Source organism: Cavia porcellus, unplaced genomic scaffold (genome assembly GCF_034190915.1).
Source record: "Cavia porcellus strain 051 isolate PalLab524CR breed Dunkin Hartley unplaced genomic scaffold, mCavPor4.1 scaffold_28, whole genome shotgun sequence".
NCBI classification, from domain to species: Eukaryota; Metazoa; Chordata; class Mammalia; order Rodentia; family Caviidae; genus Cavia; species Cavia porcellus.
The window spans coordinates 40,917,532-40,941,834 of record NW_026947511.1 but is presented as its reverse complement, the minus strand read 5'-3'; the positions used below and the strand labels follow the sequence as shown (position 1 = coordinate 40,941,834).

Here is a 24,303-nt window from a genome sequence, read left to right as displayed (position 1 = left end):
CGAGGGATGGCTCTTGCAGCTGGGGACTCAGGAGGTTCCTGCAGGGTAGAGGCATTGGGGGCCATGGCTCAAAGACAGGATCTTCTATTCCTGCCCTGGAGCACTCAGGACACAGAGACTTCTGGGCCAGTTCTGGAACATGGCCAGAAAAAGGCTTCCCACCTCCAAAGCTGGGCAGGGCAGGTTAGGGCAGGGCAGGGCAGGGCAGGGCAGGCAGGGCAGGGCAGGAAGGAGCCCCAGGGATTGTGGGAGGTTAAGATGGAGGAGAAGGGGAAAAGGAAGGGAACTCAACCTGCCCAGCCCCACCTGTGCCTCAGAGTGAATTATTAATCTACAAAAACTGTCAAGCACCCAAGGGCTCCATTGCTATTATGCAAGTCCCACGCCCGACATCCTGGGAGCCAAAGTGCCAAGAGTGCCCAGCAGGTGGGCAGTGCAGCCCTGGCTTCCCTGTAGGAAAAAGGCAGGAAGGCGTGGCAAGCACCCTCCTTGTCCGGGCTACAGAGAGTGGATGCCCCTGTGTACAGTCACAGGCACTAGTGGCTTGGGATGGGGTTTGCTGGGCTCCCTGGCTCTGCGTTTCAGACAGGAAACCCCTTGGCAGAGGGCCCAGGCCCACTGGCTGTGATGCCAGCGCCACACTTGGGCCTTCTGTAAATAGTGACAGAGCCACACAGAGCCACATCCTGGCCCAGGCCACAGCCCTAAGGCTCTTGGTTTGTTTTGGCTCAGAGTTGAGAGGTCTTCGGAGCGTTCTGGGAGTCACCTCAGGCATCTGGCTGCAGTGCTTCCCAAGTGTCCCTTCTTCCAGGGCCCCAGCTCTCGGGCATGGCTCCCCATGGGCATGGGCAACCCGGGCAGGTGGAGACCCCTCCTGCTCCTCTCTATGCCAGGCTGCATCTCTGCTGGTACTGTGTGTACCTGGCAGGCATAAACTCCCTGACACCAGGCCGAGGACTCAAAGCTCACCGCAGGCAGTCCCAGAGACGCAGCATTCCCCCACCTGCCGCTTGGCTGACCCTGGCGAAGCCTCCTTGGTCCTTCACTGTGTTATGGCAACCTGGTTACCACTGGCAAAAGAGGCTCCACATTGAGGGGACCAAGAGAAGTCCTGCCCCTGATGGCACCTTGTACGGGCTCTCAGGACCCTTGCAAAGCAGGGCATGACAGACCACAGAGGTGAGGGAGGGGCATCCTGGGAGGGACAAGCCATGGAGGCTGCTGAGGACAGACGGTAAGGAGGACCTTGCCCTAGACTGCTGAGTCACAGCATGACAAGGTTCAGAAAACTGCACAGCGAAGTTGACAGATGCCTCCAGAGTCTGGTGGTACAGACCAGGGGGGAGGTGAGAATTCTTCCTCTGCCCTCACCTGGGTCTCCCACCGTGTTGACTTCTGGGTGCTCATGGCAGAGGGACCACAGCCCGGCTTCTGGTATGGCAAGGCCTCAGGGATACAGGGCATGTCTTACTCTTTCTGGGTTTGCTGCCTCCCCTGGCAATTTTCATATCTCCCAGGAGCCCTCAAAAGGCTCCACCAGGCTCAGGCATCTTAGGGTCCCATTTTTCAACCAATATCCGATTTTAAGTTCCCTGAGTGTTTCTGTGTCTCTTCCTCTCTCTTTCCTCAAGGCCTGGAGCAGCACTGCCCCAAAGCCGATCTCTCAGTGTTTATGGACTGCCCCGGAATCTGTCGGAATCTTGTGCACTGCCTACAGAGCAGGTAATGATGGAGCCAGTTCCTTCCTGGGGCTAAGGGGTCCAGCGTTCAGCCTGGGAAGCCTTCAGGAAGCACCCAGCTCCTCAGGTCTCCCTCAGCAGCAGAAGGATGAGCTACAGACAGAAAACCAGCAGGAGACACGCTTCTCTACCTGGGTGACCTCCCACTGACACCAACATTTCCAGATGATCCCATGAACTACAGTGAGAATTTCTTTGAGCTCTACACCCACAAGGGAGGAAGGGAGGGACAGCTTTTGTATTTTTGTGAGATCAAAGTTTTGTTACATTGTCTAGACTGGCCTCAATCTCCTCATCTCAAAATGATCCTCCTGCCGCATGTGGTGGTGCACGCTTGGAATCCCAGCACTTGGGAGGCTGAGGCAGGAGGAGGATCACCACAAGTTGGAGGACAGCCTGGGTTATATAGTGAGTTCAAGGCCAGCTGAACTACAAAGTGAGACCCTACCTCAAAAACAAACTCCTGTCTCAGCCTCCTGAGTAGCTGAGACCTTAGGTGTGTGTTACCACACCCGGCTACTGTGTGTGTTTGGCTAGACTGAACTACTGGCCTCAGAATTTGCTGTCTTGCCGGGCGTGGTGGTTCACACCTGTAATCCCAGCACTCCGGAGGCTGAGGCAGGAGGATAGCTGCGAGTTAGAGACCAGCCTGGGCTACAAAGTGAGCGCAAGGCCAGCCTGAACTGCATAGCAAGACCTTGTTTTAAAAGAAAAAAAAAAAAAAAAGAATTTGCTGTCTTGAAAGCAGGTTAAAGGAGAGACTCGCAAGGAATGATACACATAAGCAAAGGACCTTTGTAGACAGGGGAGTCCAATGCAGTGTGTTTTGAATAACTAAAGGCTAAAAACCACTCCTAGATAAGGGATCAATTAAAGAGCATGTGGGAATAACTACACGATGAATGGTATGCAGCCAGTAAAAGAACCAGAAACTCCATGAAGTGATGTACAAGGAGCCCCAAAGTTCAGTTAAAAAGAAAGATACAGACTCATGTGTTAAAGGTGTTCTTTTACATAAAAATGGTTAAAACAGAATATATATAACTATGCGTGTGTCTATATGTGTACAGACAGATGGCTGTCGCCACGAATATGGGGCCAGTGAATCAGCCCAGCTGGTTCCCACGGGTTCCTCCAATGACCCACTCAGACTCACCCCAAGCCCGGATCTGTGGCTCTGCGGGGTTTCCATATGCCTACCCTCCACTCAAAATCTTTCTCCCATTTTTCCATCTTCCCTACCAGTTCCCGCTCAGGCCGACAGTGGTATAAGACCCTCTCTGACCCTCAGGCTTCCACAATGTGCCAGACACAGTGGATTCAGTGGGGGTGGAAAGAGCTTCAGCTCTCGAGGAACCTGGGGTGACTTTTGATAGAGACAGAGGCCATTTTATGACACAATGAGTGGCTCTAACAGAGACCTGTGACCTCAGCAAAAAAGCCAGGGAAGGAGCAGAGGGTGTGGGAAACTGTATTCCAAATGGAACTAAAGATAGCATGGACAAAGGCCCTGTGGCAGGTGGGCACCAACAACCACAGAATAGCCAGCATGGACGATCAGGGACCACAGTCTTTAAGTGCACAGGTAGCTGTGAAATCCTCTCTAGCTGTGTGTGAGGAAACCTGGGGGTCGATGTTCCAAAGTTCTCTCCCGTGGACTTAGCAAAATTTTACCGCAAAATTATTCCTGGTTTTGCAGCCAAGCCATGAAATAGAAGCTGCTGCATACACACTCAAATAATAAGAGAGAAAACCCAATTGCTACACATTTTGGAGGAGGCTCAAAATGTGGTAATAATAGTCAAGTTTAATTTCTCATAGTACAAATCTATCGTGAGAAGGACGGAATTGTTTGGGGGGAGAGTTCCACTTTACTTGACTGGGGTTTGAAGAAGTGCTCCCACATTGTCAAGCGCTCATCTGGGTCAATTACAGCTTACAGCTCCCGAGTTCGACAAAATCTAGCAGGAGCTACACTGGGCCATGAGCTTCAGCTGTCACCCTGGTGTGGAGAAAGTGCCAGGGATGGTAGGCGTGGACACTAGAGACCTTGTTTCTTGCTTTAAGACAGAGCTGGGCTCAAATTTACAGTGATTGCCCCATCTCAGCCTCTCCAGTGCTGGGATTACAGATGTGCACCATCAGTGCCAGGGTGATGCTGAGAGATGCTCTGGGGTGAACCAGGCAGGGGCAGGTGGTGAAATGGAGGTGCAGGATGGGGAGTGTCAAGGTGACTCTTGGACATCAGGGCCACACAGACAAAGACTGGGGCATGGGACAAGCTCAGTGCTACTTTGAGACCCAGCCCGTGCCACTTCCAGCCACAACACACGCCTGCCCTGTCTACTTCCCCCGTCAGTCCCCATCCCTAGGGTTCGCCTTTGTCCCTGCACCCATTGGGTGCTACAGGGAGGAGAGGCAGGGGGTGGAGCAGGGGAAGGAGCTCCGCTGTGCACAGCGGACTCTTGGCCCCTCCATGCCCGCTCCCCACGGCTCTGCTTCTGACGGGGTCACAGGACTCTGCATCACCCTAACCTGCAGGTGCATGTACACACACATTCGCACATGCCGCTCCTCCCAGCCAGCCCTGGGAATGTGATTTGTGATGATAGTGTGTTGACTACACACCTATCACTTGTCAGCTCAACACGTCTAAATATTATGTCCCGTTACCCACAATAGCACATTTTTTTTTAATTTAAAAAAAGGCAATTCTACTCACAATGTGGCAGCTGTGGCGCGGGGGGGGGGGGGGTTCGCAACGTAAAGAAAATGAATCCTTCCTCTTCCTTTCTTCCAATGGAAGCACGAAGCCCTTTTAATGACCTCGAGAGGTGCAGCTCACTGCTGGGATGGCAACAGCCTGCTCAGGTGGCTGGAGTTTGCCTGACATCAGTGAAGTCCAAGAAAGACGGAGCCTCCCTGGGTCATGGCCTCGACTCGGCTGACCTGCCCGAGGCTCTGACAGGGACCCCAAGCAGCCTGCGAGGTGTGTGTGTCCTCGAGGCCTACAGCAATATTCTAACAGCATTGTATCAAACACCAACATACGACGAGGTACAACCAGAGATTATGGTGGATACTTATATTTTAAAAAGGATCCCAGTAAAGACACAGTGCCATGAACCCCCCTCAAAATATTCTCCCCCTCCATTTAAAGTCTCTCATGTCACCATTCTGACCACTTTCTGAGGCAACTCTGGAAGCCCTCTTTCGTGAGTTTCTTAAATCGTGCTGCCACTATGCCTTGATGTTCTGAATGGATTCAAAATGTTTCCATTTCATGGTCATTTTGATTTTGGAGATGAGCCTGAAGTTATTTGATCCCAGTTCTTTTTTTCTTTTTTTTTGTCTTTTTCATTTTTATCAGTACCAGGGATCGAACTCACGACCACCTGCTTGCAAGGCAGGTGCTTATGCCGCTGAGCTAAATCCCCAGCCCTTGATCCCAGTTCTGATGAACAGTATGGGTGAGGATGGACCATTTTTTTAGAAACCTGCCCTTCCGTTGGATGGCTCTGGGCAGCAGCATTCACTGTATTTCTGATCACACCTCTCAAGGACATTCACGAAAGGGGACTTCCAGAGCTGCTTCAGAGAGACAGACAAGCACACAAGGCAAGGGTTTTCCGAACAGAACCCCAGTTGCACAGGAAAAAGCAACAAGAATCAAGAAATGGAACCAGGCCAGATGAAAAGGCTTCAGAGAAAGAACCAACAGAATGAAGAGACAACTTACAGAATGGGGGAAAACCTGCTGGCTGTTCTTGGATGACTAACATCTAGAATACACAAAGAAAACACACAAAAAATTAGAGTGCCCCCAACTAAAAGACTCAGTTAAAAATGGGTAACAAAAATGAATATTCTCTTTGCAGAAGAGGAACAAGTGGCCGACAGAAACACTAATGTCTGGCCTCACTGAGCTTAGAGTACTGCAAATCAAAACAACCCTGAGATTCTGTCTGACCTCAGAAAGAACGGTCATCATCAGAAACCAAACGATAAAGCCAGTGGGGATGTGGGGGAAACAGGACCCTTCTACACTGTTGCTGAGCATGCAAACTAGCACAGCCACTAGAGATCAGCATAGAGACCCCTTAAAAATCTAGAAGTGTCCAGGCGTGGTGGTGCATGCCTGTAATCCTAGCACTCAAGAGGCTGAGGCAGGAGGATTATTTGAGTTTGAGGCCAGCCTGGGCTATCCAGTGAGTTCAAAGTCAGCCTGAACTATATAGTGAGACCCTCATCTCACAAGCAAAACCAAAAAACAACAGAAAACTAAAACAAGAAGTTCTATGTGACCCAGCTATTCCTCTTCTAGGTATCTTCCAGAACAAGGGGAAGACATCAAGTTACAGCACTCGTGTTTACACTCGTATACTCATGTTTATAGCAGCTTAATTATAGCTGAATCTTAGAAGCAGCCTATACGTCCTCCCTCAGATGAATGGACAAAGAAAATGTGTTTTTACACACCCCAGAGCAGCAGCCTGGGCCCCCTGCTATAAGGACTAATGAGCCCACCTGCCCTAACACCCACAAAAGCACGGGAGCTGTGTGCATTTCATTTGCAGCCAGCACATGGGTCCAAAGACATGGCAGAAACCTGACTCCATTCCCTAGGCACGGCAGTCGCCAACATAAGCTCCCATGGTACCCATGGGTCATCGTAATCCAGGGGTGTACGAGAGGGCCTCAGACAGTTCCTGGGTCAGGCTGAGATCTTCATCGTCAGTAAGGAAAGAAAGTGTTCTGTACTCAGGGTCCAGCTCTCAGGCTGTACAAGTTCCCACAAAAAGAAAAGTCCTTATTCAGCAGCCAGCTACGTGCAATGACAGCCAGGCTCACCATTCATGAAAAAGTCCACAGGGATGCAGTCATGCCCTGGAGCTGGGCAGAGGTCACACCCTACTTTTCCCTGAGTCCAGAGCCAAGCAGGCCGGCAGCACACACCCTGTGTCTTTCCTTACCTTTTTGGTGGCAGCCTGTCTCTGCTGAGACAACGACCTTTCTGGGGGACACGGAATACCCTGTTGGCCAGGGCCAAGCCAGGGAAGCAGGTGTGGGACGGCCCCAGTAGCGCCCATGGGCTTCTGATCTGATGGGCAATTCCCTCAGAGCTCATGCCAGCCTCCTGGAGCTCAGAAAAGAGAAACTGAGGCCACTCTAATCCCTACCACTTGGGGGGCACCTCACCCATCATCTCCAGGAGGCAAACCCGCAGGACATGCGTCCTTACCCTGAGCTAAGTGATGGGGGATCCAGGGGATACATGTGCTGGAAGAAGGGAGCAGAAGCCAGAGGCCCCCAAGGACCACGTGCCACTGTTCCCAGCCCCGGAGTGCAGCGCCTCTGTGGGTGGCACTTTCTCCCCTGGGAAGCCAGGAAGCAAACTCGATTTGTTCCCAGTTCATCGCTCAGAATGTCCCAGCTTTCTAGGAGTCAGTCCTACTGGCTCCCTCTTACCCCGCCTCCATTCTTGGCCTTCTGGGTCTAACCAAGTCTCCCCTCTCCTCTTGATGACTGCTCACAGATTATCTCCCTGCACAGGAAATTTAAACATTCTTTTAAGCCCACTTCCCCTGCCTGCCTCCCCCCACCCACCCAGCTGCTGCGTACTCAGGAAATGCAGCCCCGAATCAAGATAACCCGGACTGAGCAGAAAGGGGACCAGCCCTGTGACCCGCTGGGCAATGACTTCCCTCCCTGCATCTCTGACTCTACTTCTGTGGAACGAAGATTGGGGGATGTGGTGAGCTCCCCTGTGCCCTGCCTGTGATCTTCAGAGGGTCAGTGTGATGAGCCTCCCAAGGCCCTGTTGCAGGATGCCCCCAAATCTTGAGCTGGCTGGGCATGGTGGCACAATGCTTGTAATCCCAGCGCTCTGGGAGGTGAGTCTGGAGGATCGTGAGTTTGAGCCCAGCATGGGTAACTTGGTGGACTCTGTCTTAAAATAAAAGGGGTTGCTCAGTATGAAGGCCCTGGGTTCAGTCCCCAGTACTAGGGAAAAGACAAAAGCAAAACCTAGGACCAGAATATTAGATAGAAGGATCTCCTACCACTGGTACCCTAGCTGGCCTCTGAAGATCTAGCCTGTGGGCAAAGATGCTGGACAGTGAACCTGGGTGGGGGGGATCGGAGGAGACTAAGCTCAAGCCGTAATGTTGTCTTTGCAAATATGGAATAACGCACATGACCCGAGCAGTTGATATTATTATTATTATCTCTATTTTGTCTTTTTGAGACAGGGTCTCTCTATGCAGTTTGGGCTGACCCTCAGCTCACTTTATAGCCCAGGCTGGTCTCAAACTCACAATGAAACTCCTGCCTCAACCTCCCAAGTGCTGGGATTTACAGGAATGTGCCACCACACCCAGTTATGGTCAAGATTATCAAGTTATTTTCCAGACGTCCATTCCACAGAGAGAAGGAGCTGATGGTCCCTCGCCCAGGAGACAACTGATGGCTCCATTCACAATATATTTCCATCAACTGCTGTGACTATCAAAGCACGGCTGCCCTTTGCCTGGGTGCCTCCCATCACTACCCACCCGAACCCTGGCATCCCAGGCTGCTCAGGTGGTCCCAGACATGACAGTCTGCTCTGGATCTAGAAACGGTCTCATCTGTACCCTGCTTCACACTCAGGGCTCAACCAACACAATTCATCCTGGGACTCCCGGTGGAGAACAAGGAATCCACCAGTTGCCTGCCCGCGGGCAAGGCCGGTTGTACTCTGCAATCATCAAACCTAGCTCCCAGCTCTGAGTAGCTGGTGGGAAGGCGGTGTGTACCTTCACCCATTAGCAGATGGGGAGCTTTGCTGGTGGGGCTGGAAGGCGGGTGGGGAAGGAGGACTTCAGGACATGCCTGGGAGCTTTGGGAGCACCAAGAAGTCCCTTGCTGACTCCACCACCTCCATGTCCTGCCGCCTAGCAACCTTCACGAGATGTCATCACACTTAGGGAGCAGGGGGCGACACAGGCAAAGGGGAACTGCAGGACTCCTGGGGCTTTCCATATGCCAAGGGGAGGTGGCAGCTATTGAGGGGCTGAACGGCTGGGTCTTGTGGCCTTAAGAGAAGGCAGCTCTAACCCTCAGGCCCCACTACCTCTGCCTGGGATGCGGAGGCCCCTCGAAGCCACCTCGTACCACCTGACCCCTGGGCCAGCCCCAGCCTCTCCTCCAGTCTCCCCAGGGGCTGCCACCACCACCAAGGAAGGGCACAGGGCCCCCCATGGAATGTGCTCTGATGGTCGCATAAGGATATTTTATGCTTTATGCACTCTTTGGTTACAAGGAGTTTGAAACTATGACTCGTTTTTAGGGACTGGCAGCTCTGCACACTTTTTAGCCCATGCTAAAAAGCACCCACCATCCAGAGCCCTGCATCGGTGGGAACAGCAGGCACGGTGATAAACGCTGTTGTCTGATCCCTATCAAATCAGAAGCGATCTGCTACCGATCTAGAGGTAATTGAAAGCCACTTCCTAGGAGGTGAAGTAGAAAGTCTCATGCTGGCTGCGAGGACGGAGGCAGGTGGACACTGAAGCCCCTTACTCCCTGCCCTGTCACTGCTGAGACTGTGCCCACCAGTCTGGGGTGCATGGTGAGAGGCACAGTGTGGCTCCAGCACGGCTCTGAACAAGGTCCAGATGCGGACTGAGGGGCCCTGCCTCAGCTCCTGCCTCCGTTCTGTCTCCATTCTGGGCCTGCGTTCTGTCTCATATAGGTTATTTTATTTATTTTTAAGACAGAGTCTTGCTTTGTTGTCCAGGCTGTCCTTGAGCTCATGGGCTCAAGGGACCCTCCTGCATCAGCCTCCTGCTAGCTGGAACTACAGATGCACAGCACTAGGATTATTTTTAAAAACACGCAGTTCAAGGAATGTTATAGTGAAGCCAGTACGCGTGCATGGCGGGCATGGGGTGGGCGGATCCACATTCACACCTAATGTCTGCCTCCACTTCTGTCCCATTTTAAGCAACCATTCAAAAGCATCACTGACACTGTCGGTCACAGTGTCCTGATCGAGTGTGGAGAGCTACTTCCAAAAAAGCAGGTGACCGATGGAGAAACTGAGGCTCCAGAGATGAGAAGCTGACAAGTGCTGGCTCTGGGGTCCAGTTCAGCTGTTGCTCCCTGGCCCCAAATTCAAATCAGTGTGGCCTGAGGACTCGCCTGCCCCTGCTGCAGGAAGGAGGGATGGGCAGAGAAGAAAGGAGGAGACAGGAAGCCGTGGCCTGCGTGGGGTCCAGGAGCCCCTTGCGGGGTGGAACGAAGCAGGCAAGTCGCTGGTGAGCCCCGGGGAGTGAGCCAAATATATGCAGAAGCCATTTCCTCTCGCAAGGAAGATAAACAATAGATTCATAAACAAATTTCACAAAGCTTTCCAGCTATTTAAAGCACCCTGGTACAAACTCACATCCTTTGTGAGCATAAAGCTGATCGCCCAGTGATCCACAGCTTTCCTGGGGTGAGGGAAGATGGGGAAGAGGCCAGGAGAGGGGAAAAGCCCATTCTCAATCCTTCCCCTGCCAGCCAGGTCTTGGTGGGGGTCAGCTGCAGACCCTCTCTGAGCTCAGTTTGTTCTTCTGTAAAAAAGGAACAGAAATTCCCATCCAAAAGGGTTACTGTGGAAATTCGGAAGCCAAGGCAAACTTTCTGGCAGTATCACAGGCCCGACGCCCTCCCTGGCCTTCCTACAAATGCCCTGGATAAATCTCACATTGCTGAACTGTGATACAGTGAGAGATTCCTTAAAGACCAAACACTCCCCAGAAGCCAGGGGCTTAGCAGAAAAGCTGGCTTTTACCCCCAGACTTTGCATTGAACCCTGGAGGTTCCTTGTTTCCCAGGTACATCTGCACAGGTTTCAAAGCCTGGGGAGATGTCTCCCCCAACAAGGTGGGGGTTCCGATGGGCTCCATTCATGGGGACCAAGAAATAAGCACACAGACAAAAAGGGGACTGAAGGGAGATTTCATTTTGGGCTGGGAAAAAGTCTCTCCTGAAATTGTGTGACCATATCCTGGACTTCTCATAGGTGTGCAGTCTGAATTACGTTGCGTGTGTGGCCAGAAAGCCTTAGGTAGAGAATGAATTCTAAGCATTTTGGGGTCAGTAGCCACCCCCATCCCCACCCTGCATTCCATAAAAACAACTGCAACACACACATCAAATGATTCTCAAGAACAGTTCCAAGGAGAATGAGCAGCTGGATTGGAACAAGGCGGCGAAAGCAACCAGCGCCAGAACCAGACCTGCAAAGCATCCAGATCCTGCAATCACCAGGCGTGAGATTTATAAGATCTCCAAATAGTGAATTTACTATTTTATAGCAATTACCACCTTCAAAGATGAGCAAGAAATGAGGGACCTGGAAAGTCACCAAGCAATCTGCAAAATAACACAGTAGAACATCTAGAAATGACTAATAAAGGGAATGAAAAAATTCAATGGATGCAGTAAGCAGCGCTGAAAACACAGATTGAGTGAGCTAAAGAGAAAATAGACCAAAGAAACAGAGAGACAGGTGAAGGGTATAAAGCAGAGAGAAAAGTGGGCAGCTCGAATTGCGGCGCTGAGGCCCCAGCAGCAGGCAGAGGAGGGGGACAAATGAGGGGGGAGAGTTTCCCAAACCGTTGCAAGACAGGACTCTCTAGCTCCAGGAGAAACCCAAGCAGAAGCGAGACAGAAACGTACACCTAGACACATCGTGATTCTGCAGGACACCAAAAAACACCCAATCAGACAGAAGCGCCAGCCTACAGGAACAGGTGCCAGCCACACTGCCAGCCAACTTCTCAATTCAGGGCTGGAGGCTGGAGGCCAATGACCAAGCCACCAACACATCCAGGAAAGCCACCTTGCAGCACCAAGAGCAAAATAAAGACATTTCCAAACCAACAAAAAATAAAACCCAAACGGGAAGAGCCTGAGAATCTGCCATCAACAGAGCCTCACTAAAGGATAATCCCAAAGGATTTCTTTCCGGCAGAAGGAAAATGACTCCCCTGCTCATGAAAGAATAATGAGAAAAATATTGACAAGTGGGTAAATTTATAGTAAGTGTATAAAATAAGGGTGTCTAATTTGTAGGGGAAAATAGGACTGGGTGAGAACGCAGGTAAGCTGGGAGTCGTATAGTAAGTCAGGAGAGGTCGCGGGTAGAGGAAGCCAGCATAGCACTGCCAGGGAGATTGTAACGCATTTCTCTTAAGAATCAACCCACCCGTCAGACACCAGCAGAGAAGGAGATGCAGCCCTGGGATAGATCAGAGGCCCCCAAGCTTTCTGGCACCAGGGTCAGCTTCTGTGAAAGATGATGCTCCCAAGGAGGGGGTTGGGGGAGTTAGAGTTCCAGGACTCGTCCAGAGGACACCCGACTCACAGTTCCCAGTCGGGTCTGCGCTCGTCTCACGCTGCTGATCTGACAGGAGACAGAGCTCAGGTGGTGACACACACAGAGGACGCTGCCCTGCACCTCTTGCCACCATGCAGTACCAGTCCCCTCCCCGGAGTTGGGGAGCCCCGGGAGAGATGACCTGAACAGCCAGAGGACTAACTTACTTCCGTGACTGCATACAGAAAACTAAATGCGACAAAGAAACCAGTTTTCAAGTCATTAGGGAACATGTAAGAAAAGAAAAGTGGAAGGAGAGAAAATGTAAAGAAGGAATATACAAAAGCAGCACGGCGTGCATCTGCAACATCTCCAAGAAGCGAATCAGTTTTGGTTTTTCAAAGCAGAGCCACGTGTGCCTGTAATCTCAGCACTCTGGGAGGCTGAGGCAGGAGGACGGTAAGTTCAAATCCCATCTAGGGGAACTAGACAGAGCAAGGATCAGCAACAGGAAGTAGACTGTGTCCCCATGTTTGGAGGGGGTTTTCCAATACCAACCTGCCCAGCACTGGTTAGCAATGGGCCTGGCCGATCGCCCAAGGGCCCAGCATGGGACAGGGTTCTCTCGGGCCCATCCTGGGAGGCCAGCTCTGCGATCAGCAGTGTTTCCAATACCGTCCTCACCCGGAGATTCTTCCATCCAAACTGCCCCGAAGACCTGACCCAGGTCCCAGAAGCAGGTGGTGGCAGAGGAGTCCCAAGGGCCCAGCTCAGACATGCGACCTGCAGCCCCGGTCTCTGCCTGTCTGGTACAGTTCCAAGGTCCCCTGCATCCCGGGACACCCTGTTCTTCCTGCACACGCAAGGGACTACACAAGCACACTCTGCTGGGATGAGACACCGTTGCCTCCTGCAGAAGGGAGCAGGCTCACCTGGACTGGGGCAGCAGGCGGCTGAGCGGGGGGCCTGGCTCTAGGGACCTCTCCTGCGGCCGCCGGGTCATGCTGCTGTCATGTGGGGAGAGGAGACCTGCGGGGAAAACGAGAAGGAGGGGTCACTTCCTCATCTTGTTTTTGGTTTTGTTTTGTCTTTGTGATGCTGGGGATCGAACCCAGGGCCACATCCTCATTCCCCAGCTGTCTGTTTTTAAATTTGATTTTGAGACAAGGTCCCACTGTGTAGCCCAGACCAACTTCAAAGTCGAGATCCTCCTGCCTCAGCCTCCTGAATAGCTGGGGTAAGGGGTGGTATCATCAGACTGAGCTACTTCCTCATCTTCTGCTCACAGCTCACCATCACCACCCCCCACTGGACATGACCAGAAAGCTCAGGAAGTTTCCAACGCCACCCACACACCCTCTCACACTGACAGGAGGACAGGCATTCACTCAGCAAACTGTCCAAAGCCATAAAACCTACAATGGCGAGGAACTGAGGCCACTGAGATGAATTAAATGCAGTCCCTGACTTCAGAAATGGGGTGTTTCTCCTCAACGTAATTTGCGAAGTGCTATGATTTCCCAAAATTCACCCATTGTCCTTTGTTTGGGCAGGGACAAGAAAGTTGTGGCAACTTTTAAAACTAAACAACTTAAGACAATTGCAGTGTGTATTTAAATTTAAAAATTACAGTAACTTTAAAAATTACTGCCATGAGTTTCCCTCAAAATACTTCTCCTTGCTTTGGGGGCTGGATACTGGGAATCGAACTCATGACCTCACACCTGCCAGGCAGGCACTGTGCCACCGAGCTGTCTCCCCAGCCCCTTGCTTTCCACTCTCTGAAGCAGTTCTGGACGTTCCCTTTCATATCTTTCTGTAAGGCGATCAAAAATCTGTTGTCAAGTGCCAAGAGACAGAAAGGTGGTGCACAAAAACGGGACCCGCAAGCACTTTACTCCCTGGACCTGGCACCACGCGAGAATCCTGGCTCTTCTAAACATCAACACGACCACGCCAGGTGACCATTTTGAATGGATTCAGTACGCAGAGGCAGCCACGAGAGCACAGCTACAGACGCCCTGGAAAGAGGACTCCAGAGCTGCTGCAAAGAGCAGCAGGAACGACGGACAGGACGAGCGTTCAGACGGAGGGATGGTGCTCCGTGGGGAATTCGTGGTAGCCTGGCTTTCACTGCACTGAGTTTTAAACGCGTAAACACGCACTGTATTTTTGATCACACCTTGCACAGCGCTTCTAAACTCCTTCTGATGAATGCTTCTTTTTGTTACTTTAATTTCTAAACCATCACAGATGAATATGTTTATGAGACACACTAAAAAGGACCGCTGAAAAATCTAATGGAAAGAAACTCTACAAAGCACGAGGCCATTTGTGGACAATGGAACCAGACTGTGCTCTCACTTTCTGCGCTTCTCTCGGGGACAGGGGACCATGACACAGCCAGGCACAGGGCTCCGGGAACACTTCTGCCGTGCATGCGGCCTGAGCTACCTGGGGCTGGCGGGTGGCTGGGCTCAGAGAGGGACGCCAGGAGTAACGATCTTAGAGTCGCTCTCGGGCCTGCGGTGAGTTAGTCCTGTAGCGGTCTCTCGGGGAAGCAGAATAGTGGTGGGACTTTGGGAAAGCGTGGCTTTGGTTGTCTGATGCTGGCACCAACCTTCCGCATTCAGGCGACAGCTGTGAGGCTCACAGAGAGCCCGTCCTGCACCACCTGGGGCTTCGCTGCTCTCACGTCAGGGGCCTGAGCTCAGGCTGCCTCCTAAGGAGCTCTCTACTAAAATGAACTGGGAGGTGTGGCTGCTGGCACATGCTCATCATCCCAGCACTCTGGGAAACTGAGGCAGGAGGGCCCCAGATTCAGGTTCCGCCTGGGGAACTTAGCAACTTAGTGAGACCTTCTCTCCAAAATAAAAAATAAAAAAGGACTGGAACGTAGCTCAGTGTGAAGAGCCTGGGTTCAATTCTCAGTACTAGGAACAAACAAACAAACAACTGGAATGTTTCAGAAAGATAACTTTCCAAATGGTAAAAAGGTCGCTGAATTTATTCTTGTATAGAGTGCTACAAAAGTGATTTTTTCCCCCCAAAATTGAGAAATCCTTTGTCTGTGGCCGTCAGCTCCAGGAGCCTTTGCCTACCCACAGCCTCACCCATCTGAACGTCTAGGGAAAAAAATTGCTGCTCGCCCTAAATGCCCGCTTTTAAGTAGTTCTTATCTTCGACTTTAGGAAACAACTCCACACAAGAAAACTTCCCTTTTCAAAGGCTTGTTTTGTTTTTCTTTAATGCAAGATCACACATACACTCTTGCTCCCCGCTTCAAAAGCCCAATCATCTGCAATTTGGAGCTTGCTGCTCACGAAATCCTAGCAATAAGCACATCACAAACACTCCTATAGCAATGGAACGGCTTTGAAGCGCTGACTGTAATGTTACAAAGATTGTATATCATTATCTCCGGGTGTTGGTGAAGAGAAGCTGATGGGGGAAAACTGTTTATATACAAATAAGTCACTGTGGGCACTGGCAACTGAGCTGCGGACCTGACTGGGGCGCCCAGTCACGGGATGGGTAAGAACCAGGAATACACTTAGTGTGGCCCGTGGGAGGCCGAGGCAGGAGGATCACCACAAGACTGAGGCCAGCCTGGACTACATAGTGATTTCAAGACCAGTAAAAATCAAAAGCAACCAACCAAAAGGAACACAGTTTCTAATAATAATTTACTCTCTGTAGCCCCAATATGTTAAAAGAACTCTTTGGCCTCCTGGAACCACCCCAAGCTCTTGTAACCCTCAGCCTTTAGTGCGTGCCTATAGGGCTGGATTCTAATTTCTCCCCTCCCCTCCCCTGCTCCCCAGCCCCTCGATTTTTGAGGCAGTCTTGCTATGTAGTCCAGGCTGCCTTCAAACTTGTGGTGATCTCCTTGCCTCAGCCTCCCAAACGCTCCCCTAAGTGTATTCCTGATTCTACCTCCTGGGTGCTGGAATGACAGCTGTGTGCCACCATACCTGTGGGTCCTCTGCCGAAGAGGCTCAAGGGAGATTTATAAACGTAATTATAATCCTCTTTCCTGCTCAATGGAGATTACGACCCTCGCCGAGGGGAAGGAAACGGGCTCATCCATCACCCACGCAGTGGGCAGGATTAGTATGTGTTAGCAAGCATAAGGTGCCAGGCATACGAGACCCACTTGAGACCAGTGTGTTCCCTGCCTTCAGGGGCTCACAGTCCAGCAAGGGAAGCCAACACCACCAAATTAGAAACAACTACAACCGTGATGCCTTGAATAAGCATGGCTACTTCTCCTAACAGCATACAGGGTAGCCAGGGAGGGTCAGCAGTGCTTTCCTAAGGAATTAAGTCTTTGATATGAACCCTAAGAGTAAATTAGTACAGTGGAGTAGGAAGGGTAAGGAGGAAAGGGTGCGGTAAGCACAAAGGAGCCTGTGCAAAAGTCCTGCGGCAGGAAGCAGTAAGACACACTCTAGCTGTGAAAGGAGCCGCTTAGCAGGGTCATTCTGGTTTCTACTTTTGTTTTTCTTTTTTAAAGACAGGGTCTTGCTATATAGTTCAGGCTGTCTTTCAACTCACTGTATGGCCTAGGCTGGCCTAGAAATGGCAGCCATTCTCCTACCTCTGGCTCCTGAGTGTTGGGATTACAGGTGTGTGCCACCATGGCCAGCAGTCATTCTGATTCCTAATCTGACCCATGCCCTGGTCACTGTGGCAGTCAAGACAGGAATTAAAGATGTGAGGTTTTTCCTGAAAGGTTTTTCAAGAAGTTACCTAAGCAAATCTGCTAAGTTTTCACTCTTCTGAAGCTGGCACTACACACTGAAAGCAGGAGCCACCACGCCCGCCCTCCCGACTGTCTTATCTCACTTCTTCCCACACAGCAGCCACTTGGGTGAAATCAGTGTGACCAGTGGTAACATTAGGTAATGGTGGCGAAAGGTTGACCAGTGTGGCTTGGAGTTGTGGATGAGCATCGTCACTGAAGTCTCTGTGGCCGTCACTCAGGGAAGGTCACACGATTTCATGCCCAGAGCTCAGCAGCTCCGCATCCCGAGCTGACCTTCACTGGCGGCACAGCCTGGCTCTTCTTCTGGAGAACGACAGGGCTTCCTCCTTGGGGTCTCAGGGGCATCCACGACAACCTAGATCCACACTGAGCTCGCTGCCTGGCTCCCACGGGGCCCTGGATAAAGGACACCAACACCATCACCCCCACCATTGGGTGGGGACAGCCGCCTGTCCTTCCACACAAAAGTCAACAGGTGTCCACAGGAACTGTCCAGCCCACCCAGGGGTCCCAATGATTCACAGTCTCTCAATCCGTGCCCTTCAGGGTCCCCAGCCCCTGTGCTGAGAGAACCCAGAGCCGTCGAGATGCCACCTGGAGGCTTTCCAGATCACCCTACCCAGGAGCAGGGCTAAAAGCTCCCGGACTGGGATCCTTGAGTCCGTACCCCAGTTCCACACCAATGACCCAGGGAGGAAGTAACAGCTAACCCATCCCTGGGCCTGGCTCAGGATGGGTACGGCACTGGCACTACCCAGGCAGCTCCTGTGGGAGTTAGGACAGCCCTGTAGTATGTCAACTTCACCACTGACATAGAAGGGGGAAACTGAGGCCCAGAACTGAGCGGTGGAGCCATGGTGTGGAGTGCAAAGCCCACGGCCACCCCTCCCACGGGGCTGGACGTCTTACCATTTTCCTTGCTCTGTAAGCACTGAGGAGACGCCTGGAAGGCAGCGTGGCTTTCTAAGGCCCTGTGCCACACCACTGCCCGAGAGAAGGGGAGGAACAGTCAGAGGGCTCTGGGGAAGGGAAAAGTGAGTAAGAAGAAACGAACACTGAAAGATGGGCAGGGAGAGGCCAAGCCACTGAGGAAGGGCTCCCCTCGGCCAGAGGAGCGGGAACGACAGAAACCGCCCACAGAGAGCGGAAGGACATAGGATGGGACCCAGGACTCCTCACATGGGCAGCGGGACCGAATGAGGTGTGAGGAACTCCCTCCACACCACCCACAAGATATTAGAAATTAGAAATTGGCACAGATTTTGAAAAGAAAAAGGAGTGGAAGGGGAAGAGGAGGAGGAATGGTTTATGGTGAGACCGGATCGCTTCAACATCTATGAGGCAGTGGGGGAGGAATCATAGACCCCGGGCTCTGGGGGACAGTCATTCTCTCATGGGAGTTCTCCTCTGGGGAGATGATGGGAAGGGTCCAGTTTTCGAGGAAGATCTAGGGCCTTCACACTAGCTACCACCTCAGCCCTTTTTATTTGACATGAAGTCTCAATAAGTCACTGAACTGCTCAAGCTGGGCTTGAATTTGGGATCCTCCTGCCTCGGCCTCCCAGAGTGCTGAGGTTACAGGAATGCATCACCACACCCAGCCTGGAAGCTTTTCATATGTGAAACAAACTCCATGTTCTCCCCAGACATGCGTCTTCTTCTGATGCCACATCCTGTGCCATCCCACAGAGGCTGAGAAAAGCAGGAATAGAAGAATAGGAATAGGAGAAGAGGCAGGGTCCTGCCCAAGGTGTCAGGAGACACAGGCAGCCCACTCCATCCCAGCCCACTCCATCCAGGGCAAAAAGGATCCTGTTCCAGACCACAGACGCTTGGGTCTTTCGCATCAATGCTGGAGCAGCTCGAGAGGACTCATCACTGCCGCCAGTGGACAGCCAGCTGCCTCCTGTCCAGCTCAGGCCTCCCACCGCCTTGCTCACAGCTCCAACGGGCTGGTCTCTGTCCCTCAGACACCTGAAGCTCTCTCTTACTGCAGGCCCTTAGCATGTGCTGGCCGCTCTCCTGAGACACTCTTTCCCCAGCTCACCTGTCTACCTGTCTTTCAGGCCACAGTTTCTTTCTTTCTTTCTTTCTTTAATCGGTACCAGGGATCAAACTCATGACTGCTTGCTTGCAAGGCAGGTACTTATGCCGCTGAGCTAAATCCCCAGCCCTAGGCCATAGTTTCATGGAGATGCTTCCATCCTCCAGCACAGGCAGTAAGTAGCACTGAGCAGAGTGGGAGTTAATGACCAATATGATTCACAAGCAGCCTCTGCTCAGATTGTCCAGTCTGCCCAGCAGTGGCCTGTGTCGGTCTTTCTCATCCCTGTGTCTGACCTCCTCCCACAGGGGGTCTCAACACTGGTGCTGCTTCAGGACCTCCTGGGGTGGCCGGGCTCCTCCACCAACCTACTAACAAGGGTGTGAAGCCTGGCCGGAAGTCAGCCCTGGGACCAACGCTGGCTGAAGGCAGAGGCCCTGGCTATGTCCTAGAGCAGGTCTGGGGTGGTGCAGGGAGTGACAGTGGGGCCTGGATCCCTCCTTGGCCTGTGCAGAAACAATGTATCACTTCAAGGTTGTTTTCTACCCTAGAGATTACTTTGTAGAAATTCCAGAAGATGCAAACAAATTCTTATTGTTAACAAAGAAAACCATTCCTTTCATGAGCCCCATCCCCTGACACTCCTCTGTCCCTTCACTCTGGGGATCACAAGCGTCGACTGATATGTGCCTGATACACTGAAATATTTGGAGCATTATCTCTGCTTTTTCATTAAAATGGATCTGGTTCTAACCATGCAGTAAAATTTCACATTAAGGTGCATGAAAACAGGAGAGCTCCAGACCCACTCCAGGCCAGCCCAGGAGGACAGCGAGGGAGCGGCAGTGGCCCTGGGGTGGGGAGGTCACTCACAGGGATGACCACCTATGCTGACCTGGCCTTTCCAGGACGAGCCGAGACCAAACTGTCCCTGCCCACCCTCCAAAGGGGAAGGCGAGAGGTATGTGAAAAAAAGTCCGACCTCTAATGAAACAGTACATGCAGGAACACCTTCGGCCTCTCCGTGGGGCTCCAGCCCACCAAAGCCTGGCCGGAGGGAGGCCTGGGACCCAGAAGCCTCTCTCCTAACTCCAGACGGACAAGCGCTTCTTAAAGTCTCATGGCTCCAACTTCAGCACCCACAGGGCCGCCCCAGAAGTAGTCAAGAGCAAGGAACAAGCTCCCCTCCCACCCTCCAGGTTGCCCATAACCCAAACATCAAACATCGAGCTGGCATGGAGGCGGAGAAACCGGGACCCTTGTGCATGGCGAGGAGGAACGAGAGACGGTGTCGCCACTGTGGGGAACATTTTGGGGCCCTCAAATTTTAAACATAGGATTCTCACGTGACCCAGCAGTGCTGCTCCTAAGCAGCCACCCCAAAGAACTGAAAACAAACACCCAAGCACCAACTTGCTCCCAAATGTGCCCGGCAGCATTAGCATCAGTAGCCAAACAGATAAAATGACCCCTGCAGACGTCTTCTCTTCAGAGGCATCAGTTAACAGCAGGCATTACTGACTGAGTGTCCAGTATATACCAGGCTCTGCTATCCCCAAATTCTGCTTCAAGGCAGCAATGGCCTCTATCCTTAACAGATGAGGAGACTGAGGATCAGAGATGTTCAGTGTATCACCAAGGGCACACAGCTGATGAACGACACCACGCCCTTTCCATGTCCCACAACCTGCTGCCCCGTAAAAAGCTCTTCCAGTCGGTGGCAAAAATGTCATTTCTGTATTACACAGGCTGAGCACCAAACATCCGAAATGTTCCAAACTCTAAAACTTTCTCAGTCCCGACCAGAGACCACCGGTGGAAAATTCCACACTATCAAATTTTGTTTCATCCACAAAATTACTAAAATACTGTACGAAATTACCAGCAGGTGATATGTGTAAGATGTGTGTGAAACCAAGTGAATTTAGACTTGGGTCCCCTCCTCAAGCTGTCTCATCATGAATCTGCAAATATTGCAAAATCCAGCCCTGAGCATTTCAGGGGAGGGAGACTCCGCCTCGTGTGTGCAAAACGCTCCTCCTGGCTTAGGGCAGAGGCTGGAGTCCCTGGTGCTCAAGTGTAGTTTGAGGTTCTGTAGCCTCATTGTCCCCGAGAATTGATAGACCCTCGGTCCTCATCTCCAGTCTGCTAGTGTGATTTAGCAGACACTTGCAAAGTCTGGAAACTTCTGGTTGCCACAGGTGGGGGTTGGGGGTGTTCCACTAACATCTAACGGGCCAGGCCAGGGATGCCATTAACCACCCTGAAATGCACAGAGCACCCCTGTAAGGATGACCTTCCTGGTCTAACCCATCCGTCAGGCTGAGGTTAACAACCCTGCCCCAGAGGCATCAGTAAAACTGGTACCAGGAAACTAATGAGACCAAAGTGTCCCCAGCCTCTGCGAAAATCAGAACCCCAAGAAACCACCAAAGCAAAGAGACATCTGTGTTGGTCAAGAACACAACTAACAAGTCCTGCTTTCCACAAAATCCATGGCCTCATTACTAAAATGAAGTCCCCCGTACCTCAAACCCCAAGGGTTAGGGAAGAAGGAAAGTTGTTTTGGGCACTGATATTTGGCACCTGGCTGCCTTCTGTATAGAAACCAGGCCCTGCCTCGAGGTAGGAACAGACACAGCACTCACCCATGGCTCATGCACTGTTCATTTAATGGTATTTATTGTGCACCTGCTACATGCTGGGTGCTCTGGAAACACAGCTGTGAATACAGCTGTGAATGCAGGCTGCTGATGTTTTTGTGGAGATCGTCAACAGCACACAAGTAAACAATGGCAGGTGCCCCCTAAGTGTTAGGAAAGAAATCAAAACAGGTGAGGGCAGGGAGAAGAAGAAGGGTGGATGGGTGCCATCTATCCAAGGTAACCTGGAGAGGTGACATCTGGGCAGAGACAGAACCAGATAACTCGGGAGGGAGCAGAGGAAACCCAGATGCTGAGCCTTTGCGTGGAGCGGGTTACGGGGCCGGCTGTCTGTCGGGTGAGGTCACTGAGGCGGGCACAGCTGGGTTACGGGAACAGGGACCCACTGCACGGCTCTGAGCCGTTAGATTAACTTTCCATGGCAATAAACTAGAGGGGGACAGTTATGGAAAGGGGAGGCCAGCTATGACACTCCCGCAACACAGGGGTTGGTTTCTTATTAATTAATCGGCTAAATCATTAATACTGAGAGTCATTCTCAACCCAGCCAGTGCTATTAATAGTCTATTTCAGACAGATCATGAGGACGCGGAGCCTCGTGTTTGAGCTACTTCTGTGGGAAATCTCACCCGGAACCTCAAATGATCGTTGGGAAACCTCATCCGCTGGCCCCTGTTTTGACTTGGAGATGGCGTGGATGGCGGAAAAGGGAGCTGAGGGCTGGGACAGACAACTGGAGGAAGAGTGCGCACCCCCAGTCACAGAGAAAGAAGCACGTCTGTGCCCCCCATGACACGCATGACACTGGGCATGTCACCCACACTCCCCTGGAAAGTGGAAGCCGTCCCCTGCCTCCCACGGTGGTCACAATGGGCCGTGAGACTACAGCTGAGTTCAGTTCGATGTCAACTGGGCCTCGTGGGAAAGTCTGGACGTGCGCTCCTGCAGGACAGACATGGAGCCCAACTTTGCTCCTGGCACTTGAATATGCGTTCTGCTCACACTGCACGTGGAAAGGGGCTTCAACTTCGTGACATTCATTTGCTGGGTTCAGTGGGGGCATGGAGTGGGGGACCCAGGCACGAAGCAAGTACCACTAATCCTCCTTCCCCCCTGCCTAGAGGTCACTACACAAATAGCTTTCTTGCTTTTGAACTACAGCCACCACGCTCTGGGTACCCTCTTATCTACACCCCATGAGAGCAGCCTGGTGGGTTCTGCCAAGCAGAAAAAGATGGAGCCACAAAACAGGGCTGGCAGGATAGGGAGAGAGCGGGAGGAGGGTCTGCTTTCAGTGAGGCCTTCCTTCTAGCTTCCTCCTCCCAGCTCCACGGTTCCAAGATGGGAAGAAACCCAGGAGCATCCAGAGCTGGCCCCTCAACCCCCAAGCCTGAGACTGCCTGGGACCTGGGTCTCTCGGTGCGCCCTAGGTGCCATCTTCAATGGCAGGTCAGCCCTGAGTCATCTGGAGCACAGGGGAGCTGTAAAAATAACTCCAAGGATGCTGTGCCTTTATGCGTACCATTCACGACACGCGGAACAAAAGGCAGGGCAGGAAGCAGGAGGAGAGAAAGTGTCACTCACATCAGGTCTCATGCTCACTTGCTGGCCCCTCCCCTTGCGTGATTATGTAAGAGAAGAGAGGGTCTTTTCTACCACCCGTTCCCGCACCCCACACCTTCTCTTTCTGTCCGTCCTAACCCTGCCAGGACAAACAGCCTCATTTCTTGGATGTTTGCCTCAAACAGGAAATTAATTCCTCGAAGACCTAAGAGCCTGCACCGAGCCCTGGATAGGATGCCTGGCTCTCTGACCACCAGAGGGATGTTGGCAGGTTGCCCAGGTTCCGGGAGGCCTATGTGGTCCTTCCAAGAAGGACCGGGGTTGGAAATGTTAGGAAAGCTGGGCTCCATGGCCTTGGATATGCCAGTCACACTCAGTGCTGCCTGGGTGCCAGAAGGGAGGTGAGGCCCACTCAGCCCTCTGCTTTCCGGGAGACGTGGTCTTCATGGGCCAATCAAAGAACAGCCATGAGCAAATCCATCCCTCGTAAACCCCTCTGAATAAGAAAACATGGGAGAACGCAGGATTTCTCCCCAGTGGCAAACTTCACCCATGTCAGTCCCTGGTTTCCTGGCAGCCAGGTCCACCCCGTACTTTGCAGTGTCCTCACATGTGCTTGGGCAGAGGTCACGGCAAGGCTTGCAGCATAAAGCTCTGGCATTCAAAGAAAGTTTGTTGAGTGCCTGTTCCAGGCCAGACACACAATAGAAGACAAAATTCTTTGGTCTCATGGAGGGTTCTCTGCTTTGTTTTGTTTTTTGGCACTGGGGATACTGGAGACTGAACTCAGGGCCTTTGCATGGAGCTATACTCCCAGCTCTTTAAAGCATTTTTTTATTTTGAGAAAGTCTCACTAAATTGGACTCAAATATGATCCTCCTGCCCTCTCAGAGGGCAAGGACTGCAGGCCTGGGCCCTGCACCAACAAAAAGTCATTTAACAGGGAGAAACAAGAAAAGCACAGTGTTCTCTGGGTATCAGTGGGAGACGGGTTTCACAGTTCCCTTCAGATACCAAAACCAAGTCCCTCCCTTGAAACGGCGGGGCAGTGCATTGGCACAGAGCCCGAATGCACATCCTCCACAGGCTCTGGGTCACTTCTGAAGCACCAAAAGGGCCCAGAGCCATAGAACAGCTGTTTATGCAGCATGTCTATCATACTGGGCACTGGCTGGGAA

At 52.0% G+C, this 24,303-nt stretch overlaps 1 protein-coding gene across 21 annotated transcripts in view; it reads right to left on the bottom strand.

Moving 5' to 3' along the window:
- Positions 1 to 24,303, bottom strand: part of Trerf1 (transcriptional regulating factor 1) — a 183,690-nt gene that overhangs the window by 48,165 nt on the left and 111,222 nt on the right. For 18 of the 21 annotated variants that reach the window (XM_063238853.1, XM_063238861.1, XM_063238854.1 and 15 more), the window contains one exon: positions 13,020 to 13,116. The exons of the other annotated variants lie outside the window; for them this stretch is intronic. The gene's annotated coding sequence lies outside the window, so the exon portion shown is untranslated. The remainder of the gene's footprint in view (positions 1 to 13,019; positions 13,117 to 24,303) is intronic. 21 annotated transcript variants of the gene reach the window in all.